Here is a 12778-nt window from a genome sequence, read left to right as displayed (position 1 = left end):
TAGATGACAAAGGGACACTAAGCGTCTTTAGAAATTCCCTGCATTGTCATCTCATACCACTTAGTCACACAGCACTCCTAGGTGTGTGGGTGACAGGGCAGGCTCAAGCCCAACTCTGCTGATTCTATTAATAAAAATGGCCATGCCAAGGGTGATTGCACTCCCTGGAGATGGAAGTGTGATATCGGTTCACAAAAGGCCAATGATAGGTTGCCCTCTGGTGTCAACTTTTTCTTACTGAGGCAAGAAAAAGTGTTCCCAGCAACTTCTCAGACTCCCTCAGCCCACTGACCAGGTCACTGTACTTACAAACAACATAGAACATGAAGATAAAAACTGTAAATCTGAGATATTTCCAGTAAGTGAAAGGAAGGCAGAGGCAATGTTCTTGCTTTTTTCTTTTTTTCATGAGAATAATCATAAGGGTGTTTGGATATCTGCTTCAGTCTTTCATGAGTATTTTCCATGGAGACTGATGGGGAAGAAGTCAGTAGCTTCTTTTTCTTTGCTGAAAGAGTCATTATCTCAGAGACTTAGGGATTAGCAAATGGGATACCATGTGATGAGGATGACAGGATAGAAAACAGAGTCTGGAAATATTTGCTTTTAGGCAAAGATGAAATCACAAGGTTCATTTATTTCCTTTGTTCTACAATTTCCTTAAAGGCCAAGTCACATGAAGATAATGTAAACAAAAATTACCTTAGGAATGGGAAAAAGAAAAAGAAACCAAGTCTGATGGGTGACTGTTGAGAAAGGGAGTTGGAAGCCACTGAAGTCTGGGCTTTTGTTCTCAAGTCAACCCATGGATTTGGTAATATACTTTGATTAATCTATCTAACTTCCACGTCTTTTTCAACAAAATTTCTCCCTACCTCTTGAGGAAGTTGCAAGGTTGGGTTTAATTATTGTTTGTACTTTGAGAGGCTCAAGGAAAGTACTTCGAGATACAAAGCAGTATAAGAAAGGAAGCTAAGAATACTTTTATAAAAGAAGAAAAGTGTACAGAGGGTACCTAAATTTCATTCTGGAGGAATGAAAAATGCAAACTTTACCCAGAGACTATATAAATACCAGTCAGAGAGATGCAGATTGCCTTCTGTGGATCACATGATATCAGAGGTGGGGTGATTCCTCTGGCTGTTCCCTGAATTTTCAGATATTCTCTCTAGGTCCTCTCCAAGATAGAAGCAATCTGCTAGAGGCACCTCTGGGTTTGCAGATCCTCTAGCATTCACACTGTCTTTCGGAGCTCATTCCCTGATTGCAGGGCCAAATGGCCTCTCTCAGCTCCATCTTACCCGGAGCCACTCTGACCCTGACAGTTTCTATATGACCACTGCTAGTCTTCTCACCTACGGCACTAACCTAGCAGACTACAGAGTCTGTAGATAATGGTTACTTTGAGAAATGTCACTCTTTAGGAAGTCCTACCTTATCGCATTTAATCAGATCTTTAACTTTTATTATGTTTGTGATAACTTTACTCAAAATTTGAAGCTATTCAGTGACTGTTTCAGCTTTTTAAAAAGAAAATCGAAGTTCCTTATGATAAAGACAAGCAAATTACAATGTTTCTCATGATTATAAACTCTGCTGAATGCAAATAATAATGGAAATAAAATGCATGAATCTGGTGTGCAAACCAAGGCTAAGCTGTTTTGGGTTTGGTGTCCATCAAATTTGAACTTTGCTATAGTTTGGCAAAATAATAGAGCAGAAAAACCGAAGAGAATAGGAAATTACGAGAAAAATAATGGGAGTGGGAGGTGGCGGAGAGAATGCAAGCAGAAAGGAATGTTTGCTCTCTTTCTCATCCTTTGATGTCAACCTTCTGCCACTCATCTGAGGGGCCCAGAATCAGAAGTTCCTTGCACAAGATTAGAAGTATGGTTTTCAAACTGTGTGCCAAGGAACCCCAGAGGTTCTTTTTCAGGGGCTTCCTCATGGTTGGGGAGGAAGAGAAAAATCTCCATTCCCTTTTCCCCAGATGTTTCATGGGCTTGGCAGTAAAATGGAATCCTAATGAGAAGGCCAATTATAGTTTTCCAGGTCAAATTTAACCCATTAAGTATTTTAGTTTTAAAGTTAAGATCATTAGAAAATGTACAAGGTGGAGAAAATCAGCATAGATCAGAAACAATCCAAGTGAAAGATCCTCTTTGTTATTGGTTCATGCCCCTCGTGGCTGGACTTTCTAAGAGTATGTAAGAGCCTTGTCAAAGATAGTGCTCCTTATATTGGCCTCTACCAAAGCCTTGGTCCCATGGCATTCAGACTCTCAAGTCAATACGATTTAGTTTTTGATCATTCTACTCACTGCTCTCTAGATAATCTCCCATATCAACAAAGTTCCTTTTGTTCTCTAGAAAGACAAGATACCAACAAGGCTTGACATTACCATCCACAGAAACTACTTTAGAATTAGGATCATTCCATATCATCATTATGGATTTCTGTGCCAACTCAGGAACAAATGATGGTATAGCAGAAAAGATATTGAAACAAGCCATACACCAGGGTTTAGCAAATTGTGAGAGCTGACTACAAAACAGGGAGGAACATGCTGAAGTTTTAAAACTATACCATAGTAGTGGTCAGAAGTGCGGAGGTTGGATGGGTTTGATGTTGACCATGAAGGATTGCCAGAACTTGTCCTGAACACTTCTGCACAAGTGTGTGGAGCCTGGACTTCCATCATTGTGCTACAGTAATCAGACATCTGCATTGCATATAAACTGTGGGGAGCGGAAATGCCCACTGAAAGCCCGGTTGGGAGAGAATTACAATAATTGAGCCACTATCATGGGGCTTTGCTCTGCTGTTATAAGGTCATCATGGGAGAAATAACGGAGTATCTTGCAGAAAGTTAGAATTTGGTCCTTTGCCCTTTCAGTATTGCACTTTGTACATGTATAAGCTCATTAACTGTTAGTTAAAGATGGTGCAGGAAATGCCTTTGTAATTTCTCTTGAGAAATGGCTTTCTTTGCAAAAGTTAGGTTGAAAGGAAAGCACAATGACTTCTAAAAGTGATGACAAGAAACAAGGATGAATCCCTTATGCTAATACTGTCCCTCCCCAATAGAAATAATTTCCAACGAATATTAAAACTGGAAGGTCATTTAGGTATCTCTTTATAGATTAGCAAGACACTATTGCAAGGTCTTTGGCCAAATACTGAGCCCAGATGTATTCTGCAGTCCATGCTGATCTTTAAACTTGAAGAAAGTTATCTATTATTATTTCAGATGTGTTTTATCAGCTCCTTAGAGCCTGCTAGAGTCGTAACCTTTTCTTTTGTGCTGAAAAGGGAGTAGAGGAGCATTTTCCTTGTAGCTAGACAGGAATCTTTCTTCCCTCAAATTGCCATTTCTATTTAGGTTTATCAGAATGTAAGAGTCCAACAAAATTTTCCCTGATTACTTCATCAATAACAAAGTGTCATCTTCTGTTTGCTCCTTTTAGAACACAAGATAAGAAATGGCTTTGATGTATCAGATCTGATGTCCTAAGAGATTTAGCTCCATTTGCATTTTGGCTTCCCCAACCCTCACTCCAACATAAAATCCTCTTAGAATGAGAAGATGGAAATTGAAACTTTGGCATGAGCTCTAATGAAATGTAAGACCTTAAACAATTCATCTAACTTCTGTGAACGTCAATTTTCTTGCCAATAAAGTGGGACAGAAATAATCGTAGGACTACTACAAGGGTCAAATGAGATAGAAGATATAAAAACACATTGTAAATTGTAAGGCACTTCAAATATATAGTTATAAATACTAACAACACAGTCATGGCCTAGTGAAATAAGCATTGAATTTGAGGTCAGTAGACAGGCATGTAAATCTTGCATTGTCTGCTTACCAGTTGTCTGATTTGGGGTAAGTCATGTAAACTGTATAAGGCCCAGTTTCCATAAGTGTATATATGGATTATTAAGTTACTAAAAAACATCACAGGGTTTTTGTAACTGAAATAATAGCTCATTGAACCACAATAGACACCTAGCTTAAACTATGCCAATCAGACTCTCTCCCATGGGAATCTGGGATTGGGATTAAAGGACTGTCCATTGGCTGGGCGTGGTGGCTCATGCCTGTAATCCTAGCACTTTGGGAGGCCAAGGCAGGTGGATCACCTGAGGTCAAGAGTTTGAGATCAGCCTGACCAACATGGGAAAACCCATCTCTACTACAAATACAGAAAAATTCGCGGGGCGTGGTGGTGGGAGCCTGTAATCCCAGCTACTCAGGAGGCTAAGGTAGGAGAATTGCTAGAAATGTGGGGGCGGAGGTTGCAGTGAACTGAGATCGCACCACTGCACTCCAGCCTGGGCAACAGAGCGAGACTCTGTCTCAATAAAACAAAACAAAACAACAACAAATAAAGGACTGTCCATCATTTCTGGGCAAGTGTGTGCCAGTGAGAGGAAAATTCAAAATGCACTGTATAAAAGGCTGATTGGTAGAGAAAGTGGGTACGGCTTCTGAGAAGAAAGAATGAAATAGGTTGAAGAGAGATAGAGACACATGCATACACACAGATTAAGAGCCAAACAGCATTCCCAGATGTCTTTACTCTTCCATTTCTAGGTGACATTTCTATGTATCCTTACTGGAAATTTCCTTCTGGATTAGTTAGCAGAATCCACTTGAGCTAGTTTAAGCAGAAAGGGATTTAATGCAGGAATTAGGTACTCATAAAATTGTTGGAAGGGAGAGGAGCAGGCTCTAGGCCAAGCTTTCAGGGTAACTTCCCAAACAACCAAACAACCCTGCAGAAGTGGTCCAATGAGGAAGTTACTGTCCTTTCCAGGAAGCTGGGGAAGCAAGAAGCTGCTCCCACAGAATCACACTGCTTTTGTCAAGATCCACACCAGGAAGATTCTTGATACCTGTGAAGCTGAGAACTAGCCACTGAGCTATTTGCTGCTATCCTCCTTCCACCCTCCCATACTCTCACCAACTGTGGGGCATGGCCTCTGCCTCTTGTGGAGGCTAAGTGGTATGCAGAGGCTGCACTGCAGGGAGTCTGAGTAATGCGGTCTCTACTTGCAGCAGATAGCATGCAGTAAGCCATGTATAGGAAAACAATATAGTTCAGTGAGTTAATCTGCGTATCTACCTTGCCTTCCTTCTTCTGAAGTAAAGTCCTGTTCATTGTAACAGTGCAGTACTTAACACATTAATGTGAATGACAGGCTCTTGAATAAGCTGCAAGGGAGCCACTAGTTTTCTTGGAACGAGATGTCTGGGGATTCCCACCTCAGAGACCAACACAAAGAAATAAAGACAAGGTCTGGCTAAGGTTGGGACATTGTGACCTTTACAGTGTCTCTCCTGCCCTCTTTCCACGATTTTTGTGCCAATTACTTGTTGACAAGCCCCAGAGCTTAAGACATGGGTACTTTGCTGTGAAATGAGATGACTACAGAATAGGTATCAAAGAGGTTAGACTATTTTTGGCATCATCACAGTTCTGAATTGTAGCCTCAGTAAACAACAAGTCATTACTCTGTCACACAATGTCTGGTGCCCTGTCCTTTTTGTCCTTGCATCTTTAATTCAGACTTTTCCCACCACGAAGGCTCACATCCTTCCTTGGTTCTGGGGCAGACTGCAGAGCCCTGGGTTAGCATGCAGACTCCTCTGTCCATGTGCTTGCTGCCAGGCTTGCGTGGGGTCTTGGAAAGAGCATAGAATGTGAGTCATTTGCTTAGCCACTTATTAGCGAGGGCCTTTAGGCAAGATGTGAAATCTTCTTAAACCTTAGATACTTCGTCTTTAAAATGGAATCAAAATGCCTGCCATACAAATTTGTGCGGATTAAGTGAAATAATGACTACAAAGGCCTTTGTAACTAACAGTGCCTGGCACACAGATCAGGCATATTGAATATTAGCTTCTTTAGGGCTGAGTCTTCACAGCACTGGGCTCAATCACATTCTGAAGCTTCGCTTTTGGTGAATGAATCCTTGCCTTGTGGCCCTTGGTTTCAATTGTGTCTCAGTTCCCCACCATCTTGTCCTTGCCAGGATCCATGTTGCCTTACCCCTCCTGCCCTTGGTCTCCTCTTCCGTATTTAGTTCCATGGCCAGATATTTGCTACTTAGTAGAGATTTCTCATCTGCCTGCCTGCACAGCTATCTAATTTTTGAGATTCTCCATTGCATACACCACCCTTTCATTGGTCATGACATTCTAGATTGCTATTGCTTGCCTGAACTATCACTTGTTATTTGTCACATTATTGTCCAGATGCTGAGTTCAACTTTCCTTTTTCTCGTCACTTGTAGTTGAGTCTTTCTTTTACCTCCTGGCTACCTACATCTGCCATCCTCCCCTCCCACTCCAGCAAATATCTCTGTCTCGAGTCCTGGATGTTAACCCTCTCATGCCAGGCAGTGTTTTTAGACACGAAACAGAGTCCTCTATGTCCTTGCTGCTTAGGTGACACACTGGCATCGCTGGGAGCTTATTAGATATGCAGAATCTACTGAATCAGAAACTGCATTTTAACAAGATCCTGAGGTGATTCATAGGCACATGAAATTTTGAAAATCACTGTGCTATAAGTAAGGAAATGTGACTAGGTTAGAAAATACTTTGATGGTGTCTGGCAAAAATCTGTTCACCTTCCTCCTGGTGATGTTCTAGAGACACATGGCTGCCTCCCAATATGGCTTGCTGGCACTTCTATTAAAAGGACTGCAATATGGTATTCTGTGTCTTTTCATCCCAAGCATGGGTTTTGTGTTGTAAGGATGAAGTTCAGGCTTGTGACAAGGTGCAGTGAAATGAAAATTCCGGCAGGCTATGTATTTGAAGAAATTCACTCTACGACTGTTCTACTTGCTTCTGAGTCAAATCAAATGAAGGGATCCTGTGTTTATGAACTGTATGGTAAAGAGACAGAACTCTAGGAATCTACTTTTTATTTTTGTTTTTTCCCTTTTTCTACCGTGGCCTTCCCAAACCTTCTCCCATCAGTTCCTCTGAAACCAGCACCAGAGTACAGAGCAGAACATGGTGACTGAGGGCAAACGACAGGGGGAAGCTTTGAGAAATGGCAGGTATTTTTGGTGACTTACTGAACTGGTGGCTTTTCCTCCTAATGTTTTTGCTCAAAACATGTCTTTGTAATATTGGATTATTATGATTTTTTTTTCATTTATTCAAATACACCCACACCTTACCCTTTCCCTTCTTAGAAACTCCATCCTTGTGCTACAAGGATGAATTTGTAAAAATGTAAAAAAACCCACCAAATCAATCGATCCATATATGGATAAAGAAACAGGCTTCAAGCATCTATTATGAAAAGTATAGGCTGTGAGTGATATCAAGAGACCTAGACGGCTTCTGCAGCCTAACTTCACTTTCACTTATCTTGTCATTATATGGCCATGGGAAAAACGCAGCCTGCCTCTCTTTGCAGTTTTGAACACATAAATGCTCCCATATTTCTGATGGAGCTTCTAATGAAGATGACTTTTCCATTTTTCATGCTCATATCAGTTTGACCTGCTCCTGTCCAGTTAGCACACCTGGGTCTGCTGTCCTTTTGTGAATATTATGGGCTCCATGATATGCACAAAGTAATCTGTTGTTTTTCTTTCGATGTGATAGGGTTTGGGAGTTGGGGTAGAAGAGATGGTTTAGAAGCTGTAAAAATAAATAAGAGGAATGGAAAGGCCCCTACCTTGCAAGAATGGAAAGGGCTAGAGATCAATGGCTAGGAAGATTGAAAGTGCCCTCAGGCCACTTAATAAATAAAGACGTGATGGAACTTGCAGATAGGTAGAAAGGCAAATAATTGCTCACTTCTTGAGCATAGCATCGGTGGTTAAAACACAATCAGTTAAATTTTAGACTCAGGATCTTTCTAAATTGTGGTGAGTGCACAATAACTATCACTTGGCTTAAAAAAATGACACTAGGAAAATATTTGATGATGTAGCCACTTCTTTAAAAAGATGCCACATGAATTTTTCAAAAGTAAATAGTGATGACTTCAAAGTGTGTGTACTTTGGAAAAGACTATTGTATGTTCACATGATACAAGACATCCACATGTATCATTTCTGCTTAGTTGCAAGAACTGAGGGAAGAGGTGAATGCTTCCCTATTACGATAAAATGCTATACTTATGTTTAATAATTAATTAAGAAGGAATAAAAAGTTCATAACAAGTGGACCTATCCCAGTCCATACTACTTGGTAGCCATCTTTAGCTGACTAAGGGAATAACAATAGACAGGTTTATAAATCAAAGTTTGGTTTCTGGCAGCCAAGGGAAGCATCATCATTAGCTTAAGACAGACTCCTACTAATTGCATCAAATTCAGTCTATACAGCAGGGGTTCTTAAAGTGTGGTCCCTGGACCAACAGCATCAGCATCTCCTGGGAACTTGGTAGAAGGGCAGATTCTCAGGCCCCACTCTGAATTGCTGAATCGGAACCTCTGGGGGTCAGGCCCAGTGACAAGTGCTTTAATAATAAGCTCTCCCAGTGATTCGGACACTCACTGGTTTGGGAACCACTGCTACCCAGTGGTATCTGAGGAGCGACGATAATACAATAGAAAGTGCCAGGGCTCTGACGCCAAGCCTGAGTTCCTTCCCAGCCTTGCTATCACTCACTGTGTGACCTTGGCAAGTCTTTGGCATGCCTGAACCTTGATTTTCTCCTCTGCAAAATCAGAGTCATCTCCTTTCCTCACAGGTCTGTTGTGGGGAAAGTGAGATGATGTGAGTCCTTGTTCACGCAGTAGGTGCCCAGAAAACCTTGGTGCTTTTCCTCTTCCCTTCCATGAAGCTGAACTTCTATGGAAAAATCCAAGAGGTAAGAGCCATCAATATTTGTGGAAAATTAAGAGCGTTTTCATAAACTCATGGACATTACTCGGTGACAGTTGGTGTCTTGTACTGAGTGAACTGTCTGCTGTCCAGGCCTGTGCTGTCCAACACAGGAGCCAAATGTGACCATTGAGCACTGCAAATGTGGCTTGTGTGAATGAGATAAGCTGCAAATGTAAAAGACACATTGGAATTTTAAGACTTAACATGAAAAAAATTTAATTTATAATTTTTTATATTGATTACATGCTGAAATAAAAGTTTGGGTATATTGGGTTAAATATATTATTAAAATTAATTTCACTGCTTTTTTTTTTTTAAATTTAAACTGTGGCTACAAGGACATGTATAAGCACATATGTGGCTCACAGTTAACTCTGAGTAACTCGGGCTTGTTAAATAATGTCCACTCCTAAGTAAAGTTCTATGAGGGATAAGTCCCCATTCCATCTTCCAGCATTCCCATGCTGCTTTCCTACAGGCAGAATCAAGAGACTTGCTTAGCCCCTCAGACAGTCAAAAAAGTCAGCGTTCAGGAAATGAGAGTTCTTTAAGTATCAGCCCACCCTATCTTCTCTTGCTTAACAAAGGACAATAAAAGGCAGTTGTCTCAGATGTCTATTTGTCCTCGGCATGACTTAAAAATCAGCTCAGGAAATCATCTGTCAGTCAAGTATATTACAGAGAGAAACATTTGTGAAATTACCTGAGTTGAGATGTCTCAAATGACAATTTCTTATTTGCACAACTTAAATTATTTAGGACAACACAGACCTGCTCTAATCTTTAAAAAGACTTTAGGATTACGGGAATTTAGTTCTCTGTGTTTTAAATATTTCGTCTTCTTTTAAGAACCCAACTCTATGGGAGACTCAGAGAGCATTCTAATGACAGAAAGAAGTCCCTCCTTGTGCGTACCTAGGACTGATTACATGCATCTATCTCGTAGCTTGTTTGGGTGATGCTTCCCTGAGAAAAACAACTAGTCACTTGAGGAATGGGCCAGATGGTAGACAGATGACTCTATGCCTGAAAAATTGCATGCATGATATCTTATCACTCTTTCAATTCAGTTTTATTTATTTATTTATTTTTGGTGGGGTGCAGAAAGCTCCCAGTTAATTACATTAAAATAAATATAGGACACCTGCTTGATGCCAGGCACTATGCTAGCCACAGTGGGTAGAACTGAAAGAGACATGGTCCTATTCCAGCTTGAACTAAAACTGCAATAAATGACAAGCCCCTCTGCACAGCCATGATTATGATTTTATTGATTTTCATGTATAGGGCTCATTGCTAGCTTTATTTTTCTTTTAATAATTTCAACTTTTATTTTAGATTTGGGGGTACATGTGCAGGTTTGTTACATGGGTATATTATGTGATGCTGAGGTTTGGGGAACAAATGATCCCTACTAGGGGATTACCCACGTAGTGAGTATGGTACCCAATAAGTAGTTTTTCAGCCCTTCCCCTGCCACCTCTTTCCCTCTTCCAGTAGTCCCCAGTGTCCATTGTTCCCATGTTTATGTCTATACATACCTTCCATTTGCAAGTGAGAACATGTGGTATTTGGTTTTTCGTTCCTGTGTTAATTCGCTTAGGATGATGGCCTCCAGTTGGATCCATGTTGCTGCAAAGAACATGATTTCATTCTTTTATTATGGCTGTGTAGTATTCCATGCTGTATATGTACCACATTTTCTTTATCCAATTCACTGCTGACAGGCACCTAGGTTGATTTCATGTCTTTGCTATTGTGAATAGTGCTGCAATGAACATACAAGTGCACGTGTCTTTTTTGTAGAACAATTTATTTTCCTCTGGGTATATAACCAGTAATGGAATTGTTGGGTCATATGGTAGTTCTATTTTTAGTTCTTTGAGAAATCTCCAAACTGCTTTCCACAGTGGCTGAACTAATTTACATTCCCACCAAAAGTGTATAAGTGTTCCTTTTTCTTCGCAGGCTTGCCAGCATCTGTTATTTTTTGTCTTTTTATTAATGGCCATTTGGACTGGTGTGAGATGATATCTCATTGTGGTTTAGATTTGCATTTTTCTGATGATTAGTGATGGTAAGTAATTTTTCCTATGTTTTTTGTCCACTTGTATGTCTTCTTTTGAGAAGTGTCTGTTCATGTCTTTTTTTAAACGAGGTTGTTTTTTGTTTCTTGAGTTACTTAAGTGCCTTATGGATTCTGGATATTAGACCTTTGTTGGATGCATAGTTTGCAAGTATTTTGTCCCATTCTGTAGGTTGTCCGTTTCCTCTGTTGATAGTTTCTTTTGCTGTGCAAAAGTTCTTTAGTTTAATTAGGTCTCACTTGTCAGTTTTTGTTTTTTGTTGCAATTGCTTTTGAGGACTTAGTTATAAATTATATCCCAAGGCTGATGTCCAGATGGTATTTCCTAGGTTTCCTTCTAAGATTTTTATAGTTTGAGGCCTTACAATTAAATCTTTAATCCATCTTGAGTTAATTTTGTATATGGTGGAAGATATGGGTCCAGTTTCTTTCTTCCGCATATTGCTAGCCAGCTATCCAAGCACTATTTATTAGATAGGAAGTCATTTCTTCATTGCTTATTTTTGTCGACTTTGTTGAAGATCAGATGGTTGTAGGTGTGCAGCTTTATTTTGGGGTGCCCTATCATTTTCTTTTTTCTCACTTGCAGGGCACCATTCTAGGTACTAGGCCCATGCTACAACAATGTTACATTTAAAAAATATTAAAGGCACATTTAAATTTAATTTTAGCATCAGCAAAAGAGGTATTTTATGAACACAGTAGTGAAAAAGTTGTGAGAATCTCTGCTTAATATTCAAACCAAATAATGCTTTTTTGAATGAATAAATGCTGCTTTCAAAGCTAAAATTGTGGGCTGGGCATAGTGGCTGATGCCTGTAATCCCAGCGCTTTGGGAGGCCGAAGTGGGTGGATCACTTGAGGTCAGGAGTTTGAGACCAGCCTAGTCAACATGGCAAAACCCCATCTCTACTAAAAACGTAAAAATTAGCCGGGCGTCGTGGCACATGCCTATAATCCCAGCTACTTGGGAGGCTGAGGCACGAGAATCACTTGAACCTGGGAGATGGAGGTTGCAGTGAGCTGAGAGGGCACCACTGCACTTCAGCCTGAGTGACAGAGTGAGATTGTCTCAAAAATAAATAAATAAATAAATAATTGTTGTGCTTAAAATGTAATATAGATACACATTTCAGATTGTTTAAGTATATCCTCCCCTATCCTAGGAGAAAAGATTTATTTGTCTAAAAAGAGACTGTGGATATTAATTTCATTTCATTAGTAACTGACAATTTTGTATTTATATTTTATAGATGCCAGACTCTTGCTGTTGATATTAGTATGAACATCAACATTAGTCTATAATAATAAGCTATCAAAGGTTCAGTGCAAGGTGTAGCTAGTTAAAAATTAGGAACAAGCTTAATAAAAACTTGTAAACTAATCTCAGTCCTTACTTCTCATTTGCTCTGGATTGAAGACAGTGTGTGGGTGTGTGTGCGTGCACGTGTGTTTTTCAATGTCCCCAAAGAGCACTATCTATCCAGCTGTCTACTTCCTTAAGGACAGATCTCCATCCCCACTCCCCATCCCAACCCCTGGCTCCATAGCAAGACTTATTTATCCTTAATTACCAACTGGCTTATTAAAACTAATACTAGGCTGGGTGCGGTGGCTCACACCTGTAATCCCAGCACTTTGGGACGCCGAGGCGGGCGGATCACCTGAGGTCAGGAATTCAAGACCAGCCTGACCAACATGGAGAAACCCTGTCTCTACTAAAAATATAAAATTAGCCAGGCGTGGTGGCGCATGTCTGTAATCCCAGCTACTCAGGAGGTTGAGGCAGGATAATTGCTTGAACCCAGGAGGCGGAGGTTGTGGTG

At 40.3% G+C, this 12778-nt stretch overlaps 1 protein-coding gene across 1 annotated transcript in view; it reads right to left on the bottom strand.

Moving 5' to 3' along the window:
- LHFPL3 (LHFPL tetraspan subfamily member 3) overlaps window positions 1–12778 on the bottom strand; it is a 596736-nt gene that overhangs the window by 139646 nt on the left and 444312 nt on the right. The gene's annotated exons all lie outside the window — the stretch shown is intronic.

The sequence above is a fragment of the Nomascus leucogenys genome, chromosome 13 (genome assembly GCF_006542625.1).
Source record: "Nomascus leucogenys isolate Asia chromosome 13, Asia_NLE_v1, whole genome shotgun sequence".
Lineage (NCBI taxonomy): Eukaryota > Metazoa > Chordata > Mammalia > Primates > Hylobatidae > Nomascus > Nomascus leucogenys.
The sequence above is the reverse complement of the archived record's forward strand: the minus strand, read 5'-3'. Positions and strand labels throughout refer to the sequence as shown.